The sequence below is a fragment of the Fukomys damarensis genome, unplaced genomic scaffold (assembly GCF_012274545.1).
Source record: "Fukomys damarensis isolate Sample0158 unplaced genomic scaffold, DMR_v1.0_HiC HiC_scaffold_28, whole genome shotgun sequence".
In the NCBI taxonomy this organism is placed as follows: Eukaryota; Metazoa; Chordata; class Mammalia; order Rodentia; family Bathyergidae; genus Fukomys; species Fukomys damarensis.
In genome coordinates, this window is record NW_022900940.1 from 5,332,258 (window position 1) to 5,350,489 (window position 18,232).

At 40.0% G+C, this 18,232-nt stretch overlaps 1 protein-coding gene across 4 annotated transcripts in view; it reads right to left on the reverse strand.

The window, feature by feature from the left end:
- Positions 1 to 18,232, reverse strand: part of Foxp1 (forkhead box P1) — a 487,831-nt gene that overhangs the window by 326,551 nt on the left and 143,048 nt on the right. The window contains exon 1 of one of the 4 annotated variants that reach the window (XM_033757028.1): positions 1,552 to 1,641. The exons of the other annotated variants lie outside the window; for them this stretch is intronic. The gene's annotated coding sequence lies outside the window, so the exon portion shown is untranslated. Of the gene's footprint in view, positions 1 to 1,551; positions 1,642 to 18,232 lie in introns of those variants that run through there. 4 annotated transcript variants of the gene reach the window in all.

Consider the following 18,232-nt stretch of genomic DNA (forward strand, 5'->3'; position numbering starts at 1 on the left):
GAGGCAGAGGAAAAGAATCGGGTCTGGGAACTAAAGGTATTGAAACACATTTTCTTGTACTTTTCAAGTCTGTGCATATAGATTCTGTTACTGATTTAGGATCTTAAACAGTTTGTTTATTTTTAAAATGCCTTTCACTCACCTTTAATAACATGTTTCTTTGACTTGGCTGAACTATGCCTCAGAAGAATTACAAGCGGGAATATGGCTGGGTAAAAGGTTCAGGGAACTAATCCACACCTGGTCCATGTAAAAAAAAAAAAAGGCTCATATTTTCCACATAGAAACAAGCCTCTTTATATGAACCAGCCTCCAAAGTTAACTGCTAAGGGACCTTTCCCACCATATAATCTTTCATGTACTTCTTTACTTGAGTGGGAAAAGGGGCACAGAACCATCTCCTGGTTATATCGAGAAGCTTTAGCAGTGACAGAAGATGATGATGATGATGGTGATGAAGGATGACAACGATGATAATAATAGAAGCACAAATGCCATACAAAAAGCTGGGGTAGACACATCCTCAGAACAGATTTGAAATAAACTGAGACGTCTTATACCTCTCACAACCAAAATTCAAATTTCTCCAGCAAAGACTGTGTCATTCAGACTTAAGCAGAAAGAAAAAAGTTTCAATGGGGAAAATATCAGGTAAGAAAGAACAGAAAACGTTTGAGAGCTGAAGGGTGGGAGCAGATCCTACGAAGGGCTGACGTCACGCAGGTGGTGGGGGCTGAAGCACCCAAAGGAGGGATACCAGCTTCTGATTTCCAACAATACACAGAGCAGCGGCCGCAGAACACGGCCCCGGGAAATGTCAATCACACAGGAAACTCTGAACCACAGAGAGGCCTGAGAATGGAGGAAGGAGTCCCACGTGTCCCACAGACTGTGCAGGACAATGCATGGGAAGCTAGAACGGCAACAAGCATCGCTTTCTTCTACAAGCCCCTCACTTCCTTGCTGCAGGTACCTTGGGTTTGCCTCTAGCTTTTGCTCTTAAAAAATTCCTTTTCATCAGCTGTGGTTTGAAATAAGTGGAAAAGAGGCAACAAAATAGAAAGAACAATTCATTGGCCAGAGAGTGCAGTTCTGCTCCAAGATTCACCAGCAACTCAGCCAGAATTTGCAAGGCTCCTCCTTCTCCAGACTCAGCTCCTCTCTAGCAACGGGGACAGGATTTAGCTAGTACATCTGGTCACACAAGGAAGGTATGAAAATATTGAAATACTTATGCACTGGGTGGAAAGCAACTGCTGTCTCAGGCCTTCTAAGTACCCTTGACCTCCACCACGAACTTCCCAGGATCCTCCTAAGCACTGTGAAGGTGTCCTAGATCCTCCCAATACTACAGCAGCCTTCCAGCTCTCCACTGCCTGTGCTATACCTCGGACCTCTTCTGATCACAGCCCCAACCACGAGAAGTTCCTTTTCCAAGTATGGGAGGCAAGAAGGGGAGGGTCTGATTACACTGTGGACCGAGGGAGAGACGGAGCCCAGGGAAGCCGACAAGCTGGCCAGTGGGCCCAGGAGAGACCTGCCTTCCCTTACCTAGGGCACCGGATGTGGGTCTGTAGTGATGAGACAAATCAGGAAAATCTTCTTAGGGCTACTTCTTACAGCTAAATTTGTTTCCAAAAGCTGGAAAGAAATATAACATGAAATCCTAAGACTGGGGGAAATTACCAACAAATGCAATCAAATTATATCTACCATGGAAATTCTAATAACTCATACATTCTATTCCTGTTTTGACAACCGTTTAGGAAAAGGAATATTTCTCGGTCCTATGTTCTAAAGTTCTGCAACAGAGTTGAGGCATTATACATGCTGAACTGTATAGGAAAAAAAAAAAAAAGGAAAGAAAATGCTCGTTACGATTCTTTCCTTCAACTCTCATACCTTCTATGCCACCACTTCTCAAAAGTCACTCAAACATTTTGCTGGCTGCCATGACGCCATGCTGTCACTTGATCAGGTGTGGGCACCACAAGGTATGAATAAGTACTTATCCACAACTACATATTAAATGGGAATTCGCAAACGTGGGCTTCAGACACAAAGACGTTTCTATACAGAAATATTAACTAAGAATTTAAGTAAATGGCCCCAATGGAAAAAAAAAGTTCTGAAGTAGCAATATAAACTATATTTAATAGCAACAAAAAATATTTTTTCTTTGGGGCCTCTAAAAGTTACTGCCTTTCACGTGACATAGTACAGTATGCCTGAATTCTTTCATTTCCTAAAACACAGATGCCAGGCCCAAAATTCTACTTTGTCAGAGTTAATTTTTTTAATTAATCTTCCCCCAAATACAATACTCAAGAAACTATTTTGGTACCTTTTCTCCCCCACAATTGTTATTTTCTTAAGCACTTGAGTTTAACACGTCCCAAAGAACATATGTTCCCAAGGAAGAAAGAAAGAAAAAAAAACAGGCTCTAGAACTAATACACAATGAAAAAATAAATTTAAAGCAGCCTTCTGGTCTGACATAAGAATATAAAAATGATATGAGCAAGAACAGCTTAGTTTACATACTTTTCAGTCACAGCTGCTGCTCCGAAACCACAATACCTTTAAAATGACATTTGAAGGAAACAGATACGGAGTGGAGTTCGCCGTCGTTAGATGTAGCTAATGCTGAATTAAAGGGGTTTTTCTTTTCTGTGCATGTACTTTATATAACCCGAATACTGGCACAATTAAGAAGAGAGTGATCCATTTAAAAAATAATCTAATGATAAACACATAGAATTACAGTAATTCTATCTACCAAGGTTTGCTGTTGTTGTGCTGATTGTTGTTCTTTTTTTCTTTAAACCACTAGACTTCAACACCAAAATAGAATTTCAGGTACAGAAGGAACAATTCTCTCTTGGTTAACAATTCACTGGGCGCTAAAAAGACTCCTTGGTGAGAACCTCTGTGACTCTAATAACAGGAGAACAAGAGCCTCCTATCTTTGCAAGAGATTCAGCCTCTTCCCTGAATAAACGAAAATAACATACAATTAAATCAGACGATTCAATTAATAAATTACTTCGGTGGACCTTGCAGGCCAAGTCCTATTTAATTACATAATTTAAAAAATATTTGCACATTGCAATCACCGAAATTGGCTTTGAGGTTTCATAATACACACTTAACACTTGAGTTAGAGAACAAATTTATTTAATAAATGCAATCCTAAGTGCTAGAAGGTCGCGGCACTCATACTGCAAAATCACTTAGCACATCCTCAGAGAAAGCAAATAAACTTTTCCACTATTTAGACGTAGGCTGCTGGTGAATGTCAGGAAAGGCTAGCTGATTTTTGTGTTTTCTCTCTCATGTGCTGCTTGTAAATCTGACCATTTTGAGAGGTGATTAGAATAGAGCTAATGGACAAAATGGTTCCAGTTAAAGATAAACTAAGGTGGAAGATGTCGAGGACTCGGTAGTAAAAACCTCTTTTAGAGTGAAACAAAGAGAAGTTGTATTTGCTCCCCCCATTTTTCACTTCTCAGCACACCAAAATACACCATAAATTAACATGGTTACTGAGGGCAAAGATGCGTTCCATTAGGAAAGCACACACAAATTCAGGGGTGAGGAGGACATTCATAAAAGGGATAGAATTACAGGGTATCCAAAAGAGTACAGAAATATGACTCAAATGACTCTATTCCCTAGGGTTTTACTGGGGGGCCATGATATTGCCCCTGAGTGAATTTTCTAGAACACCATTGGACAGCCTCAGCACCACAACTTGTTTTTCTTTCACATTTTGATAGCAATTTTTCTCAAACAGGTACACTTTTAGATATCTCTTGTATACTTTATACCCACAGTGGCCTGCCTCAGAGCTTTTTAACTACATAGGGTTGACATTCTTTACACCAAAAGCCCCCAGACCACCAAGAAAAGCATAACTGGCTGTTGTCTGTGGATTTTCTTAAAGATTTATACATATACATATATATATATATAATCTAAAGGCTTTTACTTGATACACATTAAATAATAGTTAAAAAGACATCTGCAGTTGTGAGATTTAAGAATTTTAACTAAGGTTTCAATAAAAGATTCTGGTGTCACTTGTTCAATGATGAAATAAACAATTCTATGAGTTCTACATTCCATTCCCTTTTCTCCCTTTCAGAAACTTCTGGAAACATTTGTCTATCTGCCTTATCTTTATTCATTTATCTCCTAAACATTCTTCAGCCCTCATCATGTCACTGAATCCTCTGTTGCCAAGGTCACTTGGTTTTTAGTCACTTCTGATTTCATCTGTCCAGTCTGCAATGCCTCTCCCCTCTTCTCACGTAGTCTTCTTCTGTCTGACTGGTGCTCCGCTGTCTACCACCTTCTTCAGCATCCTCCACTCTTCCACCATATTCTCCATTCTTCAAAGCTTAGTGGACATTAACATCATAAATCCAGGAAAGAGATAAAAACCTAGAGGCACCTTGAACTTCTCCATCCAACAACATGTTCTGTGTCTCTTTTCTCTCTTACTTTCTTTTCAGAAAAAAATTACAATCCGACTCTATTGCTTTCAGGGGCAGGGTCTCAGGAGCTCCAGCCAGAGGGATGCTTCCCCTTCATCCTTGCAGGCTTCTGACTGTGGATGGCCTGGGCTCTGCAGTTGGTGACCAAGCACAAATCAACCTGTACATCACAGGCCTCATAATGCTGAGAGTGCTGGTGCTGCTGCAGAACATGGTGGATGGACACAGACAGCTTTTTCTAGAAGACTCTCCTGCTTCTCAGTTTCCAGGACACCTTCACTGTCAAGCTGTCAGCTCTACAACCCAGTCTGGCCATGGCAGAATGATTCAGTCTGCTGCAGGGGAAGGGGCCGCCTGCCTTCAGGCCACAGGGCTCAGTGCCATATGTCCATATCACTGTCTTCATCAGCCTCTCCTCTTCCGAAGGGAGGGGAGGCAGGGTCTAACTAAGTTTTCTATGCTGGCCTCCAGCTTGCAAAGCTCCTGCCCAGCCCCAAGGGCTAGGATCACAGGTATGGACCCCCTAAAACTGGCCTATGCCTCATCTCCCTAATCAAGAATTAGAGATGTATGGTACTTTGATCTATTGCATATGTGCCAACACGCTGGCAGCCAGAAACAAAAGGCTCTAACAAGGGCTGGGGATTTAGCTCAGTGGCACTGTGCATGCCTCACATGCACAAGGTCCTGAGTCCGGTCCCTGGTACTGAAGGAAAAAAAAGTCTTTGTCTTGACTCCACACTACCCGAGGACTCACTGGCCACAAAGAGCACCTGGACTCCTATAATTGCATTCTGAAGGCTACGCCCTGTCTTTGGACTTGAATTCCTTAAAACTACCCAAAACTACTCATAAAGTTCAATTCCCAGAAATCTCTCCTGCCACATCTTACTGTTTTTGACATTAGGAGTCATGTCAATACTGTGATAAATGCTTCCTGTCACATGCTTATGCGATGTACTCCACAGCCTAATTGAAACAATTCTTAGCTTCCTCCAGCGGGGAGAATCAGACTAACATGTCCACAGGTACTCAGAAGGCCTTTCATGTCACTCACTACCTTTTCTTCTGGTCCAAACTTTGTTAACTCATTGCCCTCCCATTCTACCTTCAGTAGATGCTCCCATCCACCCTGCACAGATGCAGTAGACATCAGATCACTCTGCGCCCTTCTTGCTAAGGAAGTCCTGCCTGTCCCATACAACTGGCATGAATGCCACCTCCTCCAAGAAGTACTCACTAACCTCCCTTCAGATTGATGCTCTTTATTTCTTCCATTTGGATAGTGTTTCTCTGGTATACAGATGATTCCATTTTGCTACAATGGCCTATTTAATAGTTTCTCCTACTAACCTTTAAGCTCAGTCTATAGACGGCACTTAATAAACCTTCAATGAACAAAGTTGGAAAATTCTAGTAAACAAACTTAATAACAATTTTTCTTTCTTTAATTCCTCCACAAAATCCAATCGTCTTCATCTTAGTTCCTTTCCCCACTACAACTGTTCAGCAACATGCAGTCAAGCAGATCGTGTCTGCGTAGTATTTGTCACACCTCTGAAGACAGAAGAGATGTATCGTGGCTGATATTTCTGTGAATGACTGAGATATAATGTGAACAAAAACTCTTACATTCTCATGAAGTAAAATCGCTTACTGTTCATAATACAGTGCAAAGAAAATAGAATGAGCAAGGAAGCTATAAGAATTTAATCTAGTCGACTTTATAAATAAGAATTAAGATTCACTATGCACCAAAAATGTAATTACCCTCCCCCTACTAACAGCACCCTCATTTAGACTCTGCACAAAAAAAGCTTTCAGGTTATAAGACAACTTTGCATTAAGGTCTTAGATGAGCCGTAATACCATTCTCTCTCCTGAAATGTGGTCTGCTTACCTTCAGCCTTAATAATACCATCATGCATCTCATCCCAAGCAACTCAAACTTTACAGTCAGTGAGGAAGTGAAAAGCAGTGACGAAGAAAGAACTATCATAGATCAAACCAATGACCTCTAGTCTTTGGCAGATTTGGTAATGGCATTAAAACATGAACTCTGCCTCCATCCAGCCACAGCCACAGACTTAAGAAACAGTGTACCTCTTAAGGTACCAAAAGATAAAAGCCAACCCCTGGAAATGTGAAACAACCAGACAGGCTGCATGTAATACATAAGGGCACAGAACATTCTCTCTAGGATTGAGATATTCAGAGACCCAGAAATTAAAATATCAAAAGAAATGTGTTGCTGATGATGTAATTAAAGGTATATTCTCATCTTCTTTCTAGTGATTGTGATCACTTCTGTGATCTCTGATTTTTCCATCTGCTAAATGGGATAGTATGATCTACGTGAGGATAATGTGATAATATTTTACACTCTTGGGCCAGATTTTTATTTATGCATACAAAAGTGTATGAACTAGTAAAGATAATTTCTGATACTATTCCTCTATCATTCATGCACTCACTCAGCAATTCATTAAGTAATTTAGTGAACAGTACTCTGTCACGGGGAATGTAAATACTGATAAAATATAGACCCTGACCTGAAGGAGCTCAGAGTCAAGCTCTTTACATTTAAAGAAATTAAAACTAAATAAAACTAAAACTTCAGTTATGTCACTGCAAAGGTTATGTTTCCAATGCTCGAGAGCCACAGATAGCTATCAGCTAGCAGAGTGGTCAGTGTAAGAACACAACATTTCCATCAATGCAGAAAGTTCAACAGGCCAGCACTGATCTGAGGGGCCAAGACTGTTAAGTAGAGCTAGTAGGTACATTTCAACATTCTGTAAGTGGCAAGTTGGCAGGAGAAAAGATGTTCTCGTAAAGGTGACATCCTTGAAGAACCAGCAGGTTTTGTTTCGTTAGCATGGAAAGGGGGAGACAAGTGGCCACATGCCAAGGCACAGAGCAATCTGGGGCATTCTGAGTTCCAGGAGAGCAAGCTACTCCCGGGCTGCCATGTGAGCATATGGAGAAGCAGCAGCGGTAAGAGATAAGCCTAGGGGAGTGGTTACAATCCAACTCCAAAGAATCACCAGTCGAATCTGGGGCCTGGACTCAATTTGGAAGACAGAGATATTGAAGCAGTGATCACTGTATATATTTTATAGAAAACTAGCCATGCTCACAAAATAGAGCAGTGATTGGAAACTCTGGAGATATAAATGAGAATTCCTCTGGAAAGCTTGTAAAAATACTGATGCCAAAACCCTTACCACAACTGAATTCAACCCATTTCTGGATATGGGGCTCAGGCCTCAAGAAATTTTAAAATCCCGGAGTGACTAGGCAGCAATCAGGGTTGAAAACCAACAGAGATGACAAATGAGACTGAAGTTAAGTAAGAATTAAGAAGTACAAAGGAACGGCTGGCGATTTAACTCAGTGGTTCCGCCACCTGCCCTGCAAGCGCAAGGACCCGAGTTCAATCCCTGGTACCAGGAGGAAAAAAGAATCAATGAATGGGGACCTCCCCTAAAACAGAAAGCGAGAGGAGCGGGGAGGGAGGGAAGACTGGTTTTGGTATGCATTTTTTAACAGAGTCAATATGACCTGGAAATTAAAACAGAGCAGTAAGAAAAAAAATAGACTGATAATTTATATATTGCAGCAGTTATGACAAAGATCAAGGATGCTAGAACTTGAAGGAAAGAATGTACAATTACATCAGTTTTTATTTTAATTGAGTAACTAATATTTTACAGAGGGTCTCCCCCCTATGTTGCCCAGGCTGGACTCAAATTTCTGGGCTCAAGTGATTCTCTTGCCTCAGCCTCCCAAGTACTGTAGCTGGGATTACAGGTGTGCATTAACTCCACCTGGTTACCTAGGTCCATTTTAGATGCACTGCCCACAAAGTTCCTCAAAGTATCTCTTGGAAGGGTTCAGGAGGTCAGAGAAAACACAGGTTGAGTATCCTTTACGCACAATGCTTATAACCAGAAGTTGTTCTGATTTTGGCTGTTCAGGGTGCAAAATATTTCGCATTTCTAAATATTTACATATAGATGATGCAATATCTTGAGGATGGGATCTAAGACTAAAATAATGAAAAGTGATTTATGTTACATATATACCTTATACATATAACCTGAAGGTAATTCTACAAAATATTTTTATTGCATCATTGTTTTAAGTGCAACCTGTCACATAAAACCAGGTGTGGAATCATCCATTCATGGGCTCATGTCAGCCCTAAGCATTTTCAAGTTTTGAAGCCTTACGGATTTCAGAGTTTTGGATGAGGGATGCTCATTCTGTGTTAGCCCAAGATTCTGCTAGGGAAGTCAGGGCCCTGAAAGCAGGACCTAGACTGGCTTTTTAGAATCCTTACTAAATAAACTATTTTCCTTAAAACTTTTACCTATGGGAACAATTGCAAAGACATGCAATTGAGAAGTTCTGCTCCATTCCCATCAAGTCTGCATATGAAATTAATCACCTCTTTATCGGCACAGCTAGAGGGCATAAAGATCCTGTCCCAGCAACACTGTCATCGGCTACATGGACTTTGACTCTCTGGGCTTTAAATTCTTCAGAGGAACAAAGCTAAACTAGAACTAGATGCTGTCAAGTGGCTGCTTTCGTTTGAAGGTTCTAAAATACATTCTCCAGGACAGAAATTACACATATACTCTATAAAGATTTCCCCCACTTATACATATAGTATATGTTACAGAATTTATTTTTCTCTGCATTCTAGAATTACTGTATGTCCCTGACAGTATTATTTGAGATATTCTGCATAGATTCTAAAACTGCTGCACGTCTTGTTTACTTATGTCTTCAAGTTAGTCATCAGAGAGACATACTGAAAAAGTTTAATTCTGAACATCAGTGTTACAAGTGTTTTTCTTCTGCAGTGTTCACATGAGAGTTGCAAACTCCAATGCCCATAGGGCAGAGGGTCACAGTAACCAGTAAAGCAGTGCAGAGAACAGCAAATCCCCACCCAAGGGGCAGCCACTACCCAGGTTCAAGATACAGTTGCCATCTGAGATAGTGGCCCTACCACTGCTCTAACTCTCTCACAAAGCCAAAGTATGGAATGAAGGTGAAGCCTTTTCATACGTAAACACTGGGAACAACTTAAATTATTTTCATATATTAGACAGACCAAACACAACAGGCCTAAACCTGCCAGTTTATGCCATGCCCTAAAGCATGCCATCCTTCTGGGATCTTGAAACCTTAAAAGCATAAGACATGTGTGAAATAAGAAAGAAATCCTCTTACATCTCCTAAGTCCATCTGACTGGTGGTTTGAGTGTGAGTGTGTACGATGCCTAGAAAGAAATCTCTTGTAAATGGCATTTGTTCCTATGAAACATCTGTGGTGCTAGAAAGGAGAAGAAAATACTTGATAAATGAATTCTCTGAGTATCAAATATCAGGTGCACTTTAACACCTAGTGATAAAAATGTGACTGCTTATATTCTGGTGATGACAGCTATATATCCATCTCGCTGTATGCAAAATAGAAAAAGTGTTTATTTGGCATCAATATCACTCACCTTTCATTATCCCTTTTTTATATGAATTACTGAATGTCTGGTACACATCACAAGGATGAGGCCAAGTATACATGGACTATGCCATTACCATGTTCTTCAAAGCATCATGAAATGTGATCTTCTGCTACCAGATCACCTTGACCAGGGACAAAGCACAAAGGAGAGGTACTGATAGCCACGGCAAGTCTGTAGACAGAGGCGTTGTCCTATACCTTCCTCATGGGGACTCCACTGGAGAAAAATGCAAGAGAAAAGCATAAAGGGAAGTCCAGACGAAAAATAGGAAACAATAATCATAGATATCCCTTGACCTGTGATCACGTTTCCTCTCAATAATCCCACAGTAAGTTAAAAACATTGTAAGTTGGATCTGGGATTGATGGTGCAGGCCTGTAATGGGATGCCGAGGCAGGACAGTCCTAAATTTAAGGCTAGACTGGGATACATAATGAGACTCAAGGAAGAAAGGGGCGGGCACAAAAAGAAAGTAAGTTTAAAATATTCTGAATATACCTAACCTATCCACCTCCCAAGCTAGCTCCACTGAGCTGTGACTGTTACCCTGCAACCCAAGGGACTGACGGGGGCTATGGGTCACTGCTGCTGCTCCCCAGAATCACTTGAGAGGCTCTGACCACATAGCCCTGGCCTGAGAAAAGTGCGAATTTAAAATGTGAGATAAAGCTTTAGTGAGTATAGATCAATGTTTAACCATCATAAAGTCACAGTAAACTTCCTGGCAGCCACTTGGATTTTGTGCTCATCCTGCGACAACTGTGATGGCAGAAGTGAGGATGTGCTTGCTCTCAACACAAACCCTGCGATAGGATCTGCAAGAAGGGTCCTTTCTCGAAGAGCAAAGGAAGAGAGAATCTAAAGGCAAGTAACCTGGCACATGATTTGGTTCCCCTAAGCAGAATGCAGAACCAGCTTCCTCATCTAAATGACTTTCCCTGAGCAAGGCTATCCTGTCACGCTCCCTGGTTTATGTCTTAGATGGGAAAAGGTTTTCTAAATGAATCCTTAAATACTACCTGTACATGAAAGGGAGGGAGGCAAACAAAGAATGCAGGAGGTAAGGGACATGGGCTATGGTGGACTGCTTGGTACAGGAAGTCCCAATCTGCAGGAAGGGAAGAAAGCAGATAGGAAACCAAATCATAATGGAAATAAGAGCAGAAAAAGGCAGTGGGAATCAATGCTGCGTGTGTGTCACGCATAACACTACACTTCTCCTATCCCATTTAACAGATGCGGGACCTAAGGCCCAGCAAGGTAGACCCAAGTCAGACAGCTAATAAACGGTAAACCACTTTCAGTTCTAGAATCCAAAAATCTCAATCACCATGAGATTCTATCTTGCAAAACTCGAGACCACTGAGCGATCCTGAACAAAAGGAGGTAAACATCGGGCCACAGTCAAGAGAAGAAAGGAGGCTGCCAGAACTACTTGTGAAGGGAAGTATACAAGGGGTAATTTGATGGATCACTGAAGCCGAAGTCTGAGCTGAGGGAAGTGAAGGCCTTGCTGTCCTCACAGTCCTGAATCAGACTGCCTCGGTACAACACACAACTCTCCTGCTCTCCGTTAAGTTAGCCAGCTGCAAAAGAATCGCACTGGGTTTGTATATGCACCCGTAAATCATGAAATATGCCCACCCATCAATTTCCCAGAACAAATTATCAACAGAGTCAATGACCTGCTAGAAAAGAGTTTAATTCTGTCACGTGTAAGTGTGTATGTGTGCACCTGTGTGTTTACTGATGACAAATTATATCTGAATCTCAAAGTACCTCTAATCTAACTCTCACTCTTTTACTAATTATAACTAGCTCTTTCAAAATCAGGCATGCATGTATGTCTGTATTTTTATTTCCCAGATGTGGCACCACTTTTGTAAATCAGAAATGTCCTTCCCAGATACTTCCCCAACCTTTTCACACACGACATCAGACCACACCAAGACTTCAAATTCAGTCATTGACAACACCAGAAAGTTCGTTCACTCTCATTACAGAGGTCTGAGATGATTTTTCACTGGTAAAATAAGTACTGTTCAAGACATGCATAAGCAGAGATGATTATGGGCGTCAACATCCTTCCATCTAAGGGAGCATATGAATCTATCTGGTGAACCCAGAAGCCTCCTCCTAAAGTACAGCACTGAGGTGTCTCAATTGCATTTGGTTCCAAGAGAGAACTCCGTCACCTTTCCGCTGGCAGGTCCTGCCACCAAAATGTTACTACTTCCTTCTCCCAACCTACTTTTCATTGGTGACTTCTGCTACAGCAAGTGGGGGCAACACAGAGGGCTTCAAAGAACAAGCCGGCTGACTTCCCTGGGCATGCTTCCTAATACAATCTCTGTCCATGTGGCAGAATTCTGGCTGAGACCCGTCTTCAGTGCAACCTCACACTTAGCAGTGCAGGTGTGAAAGGAGGAAAAGGACAGCACTTGTCTGCTAACAATGGTGGCTTCCATATTGGCTCAAAGAATCTGATGGTGCTGGAATGGACAGAATGGCTTCAGTTGGTTCTCAATACAGTCCACCCATGACTGGCCGGGGTTCTGGGACCTGAGCGCCAGTGTACAGCTGTGTCATCACCCGGAACATAACCTGATCAGCCATGCAGTTGTAATGGCTGCAAAAACTGGAATGAAACACCCCCGCTCCCCAGTGGCCTTTAACAAAGTCTAGAAACTTTGTGACAGTCAATGTCACAATACAGAGTGTCCCCAGGGTATCAGGGAACAGGATGCTTAAAAAAATAAGAAAAAGGGTATTACCCAAAAGTACTGGAGCGAGAATTAATTAACATTTATAGGTAAGATGACATGAGAATACCAGTGATGATCATCTGATCCTAGTTTGAGACCTATTACTTAAATTCACGTAGTACAGTACAAGGAGATGTCTTCACACAATTTTAATAATAGGTACTCCTAGGAGGAAGCAGCAATATATGTGTTCCAAAACAGTATAGATAATCAAAGGCATATTTTAATATTTGATATTGGAATAAGTTGATTTTTACTACCATCTAAGTATTCATTTCACATAATAAGAGTCCTTTTAAAAAAAATACATAAAAAGTTCTACACACCCTTATAGAAAACAGTCTTGCCCTTCTCCTCCTTGTGAAGCCCAGGCTCACTTCTTAGGCTGGTATGATGAATTCAGCATAAAGTGCTACGGGACTTGTCCTCAAACTGTCTCATTACTTCATATTCTTTCTTCTTTAGGCAAGTTCTGCTAGTTCTAAGGCTGCAATAATCTCATTTTCTTTCCAGGACATTTCTATTGTCTTGTGATTTCAATTTTATCAAAATAAACGAATCATTAAACACATACTATTAGAGAGTAACTCACTTTTTTATTTTTGTTTTTGTGGTAAGGGGTTTAGAATCCAGTGCCTTCTCCAAGCTGGGCAAGCACTCTAGCATGGAGATACAACAAGTCCAGTCCTCATTTCTGCATTTTTATGAAACTTTTCATTAAAAAGTATAAGGTCAGGAAAGGACATCTTCAAAAGATGACTTAGTAAGGAAAGCATGGCTACTGATCCTACAAAAGCACAAATATAAAGAAGTGAAAGTTATAGGCTCAACAAAATCCTACTTTGCTGCTTGAATCCACAAAACCTAAAAAGGAGAAAAAGGGTAAACAGTCTGTAAACAATAGCTAAAAAGAAATCTGCATTAAATGCTGTCCCAAAAGCATTATTTACTGAATAATTAAAATATAAATGCCCAGTAATGGTAGATTAGTTCATTAAAGTATTTTATATTCATATAATAGTGGAATATTATGTAGCAATTGAAAATGAGACTTTGGGAGAATACTTAGTGATGTGGAAAAATGTTTCTGATTGACCATCGGGAAAACCTGTATTACAAAAAAAGGCAGAGGCATAGTTTTTGAATACTGCTACATACCTACCAAAATAAAAAAATACACTAGAGAGGAAAACCCACAGAAAATTCACAATCAAATCAGGTGAGCAGGTTTCTCTTCAAACGCTGCAACACACCCAGATGTGAGAAAGCTAACACTTCCCCAGGTCCTACAATACTTGGGAAAACAATACTATCTAGGTGGGAAGAGGCAGAGGGGCATGAGAGGGCAACTGAGAGATCAAAGAAGGAAGCCCTCAAGATTACCAATGAAGACTAAAGAGAAAGTATGGCAGGTCAATTTAAAATAGCAGCCGCAGCTGTGCATGATGGTATGTATCTACAGCACCTCCTGAGGCAAGAGGATCACAAGTTCAAGGCCAGCCTGGGCAACTTGGTGAGACTCTGCCTCAAAATAAAAAGCACTGGAGATGTAGTTCTTCAATAGCAGAATGCTTGCGTAGTACACACAAGCTCTGGGTTCTATCCTCAGTACAGCAAACAAAACCAGACAAAACTAAGAAGATTGGGAGTTGCCCATTTCAATAGAGAGCCAGTGCAGAGAGCTCATCTGAAGAATGGGGGGAGGGGGGACTGATGCACATGAACCTTCACAACTGAGTTGCTGGGTCTCTACTGTAACACAAGACTCTACTGTGGGAAAAAAATGCTAGAAAGAAAATCACAATTGAAAAAGATGGAGAAAAATCAAGAGAATTGGAACGGATGGACCAAAAAAGTAGTGAATAGAGTCCAGATATTTTAGAAAGCAAGTCAGTTGTTGTCCAACACTAGACAACAGCCCAGAAAAGAGATTTCTGTGAAGCTGGCTGTATAAATCAAGTAGCCTTTCTATAACTCAGAAAATTATTTTCACATAAATATGACCAATAAAAAACTTCTGGTCAATGGTACATAAAGTTATAAGAAAACACAGAAGAAACAGAATAACATCCTATAGAAAATGCAAGTATATACCAGAAAAGCATGCCATTACATGTCAGTAACCTATCTCAAAATGAGCTAAAAGACATTTAAAATATGATACATGGCCTGGAAGAATAACATAAATCAGAACTGGATTAACTAAGAAGTGAAGGAGAAAAAGTGATTCTGAAAAGAACATCAGTTTAAGAAATAAGGAATATAGATTCTAGGACAAAACAAGGTGATATAAGAAATAAGGATGAAAGAATTAGAAGGCTAAATGAGAAAAACTTTTAAAATAAAAAAGAAATGACAAAGATATAAAGGACTTAAGGGGAAAAGCATCAAATACTTAAAGGGTAAAGATCATCCAACATATATAAAATAGGAATCTGAGGAGGAAATCAAAGGGAAGGAGTTGTCCAAATGCTTAAACCTTAATTCCAATAAACTTTTCTGAAATATACTGCAGATATATGAAGCTATATATTAAAAGAGGAATTGGCTTGTTAAACATACCTATCCAATACGACCACTACTAATACATATTTTAGTAAGTTGATTGGATTTAAGGCTTATGCCAGAGAAAAATGTGGCAATATAAGATATCCAAAGAAAATATGTAAAACAACAATTTCATTCAGCAAAAAACACGCTTTCAAGTATAAGGAGCACAGTGAACCTCTTAAAATTCAATAACGTAGGAAATACCAATAGAGTTCTTCACAGAACTAGAGAAAAAAACCCTAGAATTAATGTGGAAGGAGAAGACCAAAAGCAGCAAAAGCAATCCTGGATAACAAGAAAAAAGTGGGAGGCACTGTAATTCCAGATGTGAAGTTATTATTACAGAGCTACAATGATAAGGACAATGATAAATACATGGTTCTGGCACAGAAACAGACATATGGGTCAATGGAATATAGCAGAGGATTCAGGAACAACCCCAGGCATGTTCACGTATTTGATCTTTAACAAAGGGGTCAAAAACATGCATTGAAGGAAGGAGTGCCTCTGTAGTAAATGATGCTGGAAAACTGGCTACCCACATGCAGGAGGTTAAGTATAGACTCACATAGCTCATCATGTACTAAACTAAAAACGAATTGGATCAAAGATATAGATATCAAAACAAAACAATCTTTTGGGAGATGAACTAGGTAAAATTCTTGAAGACAAGACAAGGATTTTCTGAAAAGAACCCCAATTGTAAAAGAAACAGTATCAAAAATCAACACAGGGCTGGGGATCTAGCTTAGTGGTTCCACCACCTGTCTTGCAAGTGCAAAGACCTGAGTTTGATCCCTGGTACCCCCACAAAAAAAATCAACACATGGGATCATATCAAATTAAAAAGCTTCTGCACAGTACACAACCAACAGAGTAAAAAGACAATTTAAGAATGGGAACAAATTTTACCAGTTATCCCTCAGGCAGGGGACTAATACCTAGAATAAAGAAATCAGAAAAATTAGAGTCACTAAAAGCCTCATCAAAATATGCATAACTGAAATGAATACACCTCTTTCTCAGAAGATGGGAAGTATAAATGACCAAGAAGTACAAGAAAAAATGTTCAACATCCCAGGCCATCAGAGAGATGCAAATTAAAACATCATTCAGCTTCCATCTGCTTCCAGAAAGAATGGCTATAATCAAATAGTAAGAAACGCTGGAGAGGCTTCAGGGAAAAAGAAACCCTCCTACATTGTTGATGAGAATATAAACTACCACAACCACTATGGAGATCAGTATGGAGATTCCTCAAAAAACTAAAACTACAACTTCCATATAACCTAGTTACTGCTCTTCTGGGTATCTTCCTGTAAAAGTTAAGGCATCATAGTACACTGATATATGCATATCCATGTTTACAGAAGTATAATTCATAGTCTCTAACTCTTGGAAGCAGTCTATATGTCCATCAGCAGGTGAATGCATAAAGAAAACGAAGAAAATGCATTGTTTACGGATGGAGTACTACTCTGCCATAAAGAAGAATAAACATGGGTCACTGTTAGGAAAATAAATGCACCTTGAGACCACAATGTTAAGTGAAATAACGTAAGACATATAAGCTTAAAAATCATATGATGTCTCTTACATGAGAAACACAAAGTATAAGTGAAGAGCAAAATAAAGGAGAGTAAGAAGTAGGGAGACAGATTCTGTAGGATCAAGAGATGGAGGGAGAAGAGGAGGAGGGAAGGGAAAGGGGATGAAAGAAAGAATTAAGATGTGTACGTGTACCAATTCCCCATGAGGAGTTAAGTCACTCTACGATGCAAACATATACTAATAAAAATAAAAGCTAAACAATAAAAACAAGAATTCGGGGACAAAACCAGCCGACAAAAGACATCAACACAAAGACTGCTAACTGAGCGCTGAACATATTGACCTATATTACTGCAAGTAACAGAGGAAATTATAGGACCAGTGACCATATGCCCTGAAAAGGCAAATATAATATAACCATTAAAAAATAATGGAAGCATTCTCAGAGGAGAAGAACCACATTCAAGGCCAGCCTGGGCAATTTCTGGACTTGGTGAGAGGCTGTCTCAAAACATACACAAAAACAGTTGAGGATGCAATTCATAATAAAAAGCCAGAGTTCAATTCTCAGTACTGCAAAAAATAAACTACATTAAAATAATGGTGCAAGACACGGTGGTACATTCCTGTAGTCCCAGCCCTTGGGAGTCTGACACAGGAGGATCATTCCAGCACAGTAGTTGGAGACCAGCCTGGGCCACATGCAAAATCCCATCTTAACAAAAGAAAAAAGAATACAGAGGGATTAAGTTTGGTAATCTGTAATAAAATACTAAAGTCTTCTTGGTAATCATAAGCGATGGAGGTAGTATTGGTATTGTTAGTCTGAGGCTACAACGTATGTAAGGTGGATAAATAAACAGGAGCAATTATGGGATATTCCAACTCAATTTTTTCCCTTTCCCTAGAGAATCAGAATTGTCAGCATGGAATAAAAATGATAAAGATATAATGCAAGATAAGAGGATAAAAAGAAGTCTGTAACCCTGAATATGAAATGGCATTGTGCCACTGAATTAAAGAGGCCTAGATAATGACCAATAGAGTACCATTAAGTATTGCTAGTGTAACTGTTTTGAAATGCAAATATCCCTAAAAGAAACTCAAGTTTCTATGACAAATAGCTGCTTTCAGTTCTCAGCTGAGAAATACACACATGCCTAGACTGCATGAGGCCATAGGTCCCACCCCAGCACCAGAAAAAAAATACTAAAGAAACAAAAAAAGTACAAGATGAGTCTGATGAAGCGTCCTGTCACAGCTGCGAGCCTTAGAGATAGTACCCAAAGCCCAAGAGTTCGCATCAGAAAGACAGAAGAGCACTGAT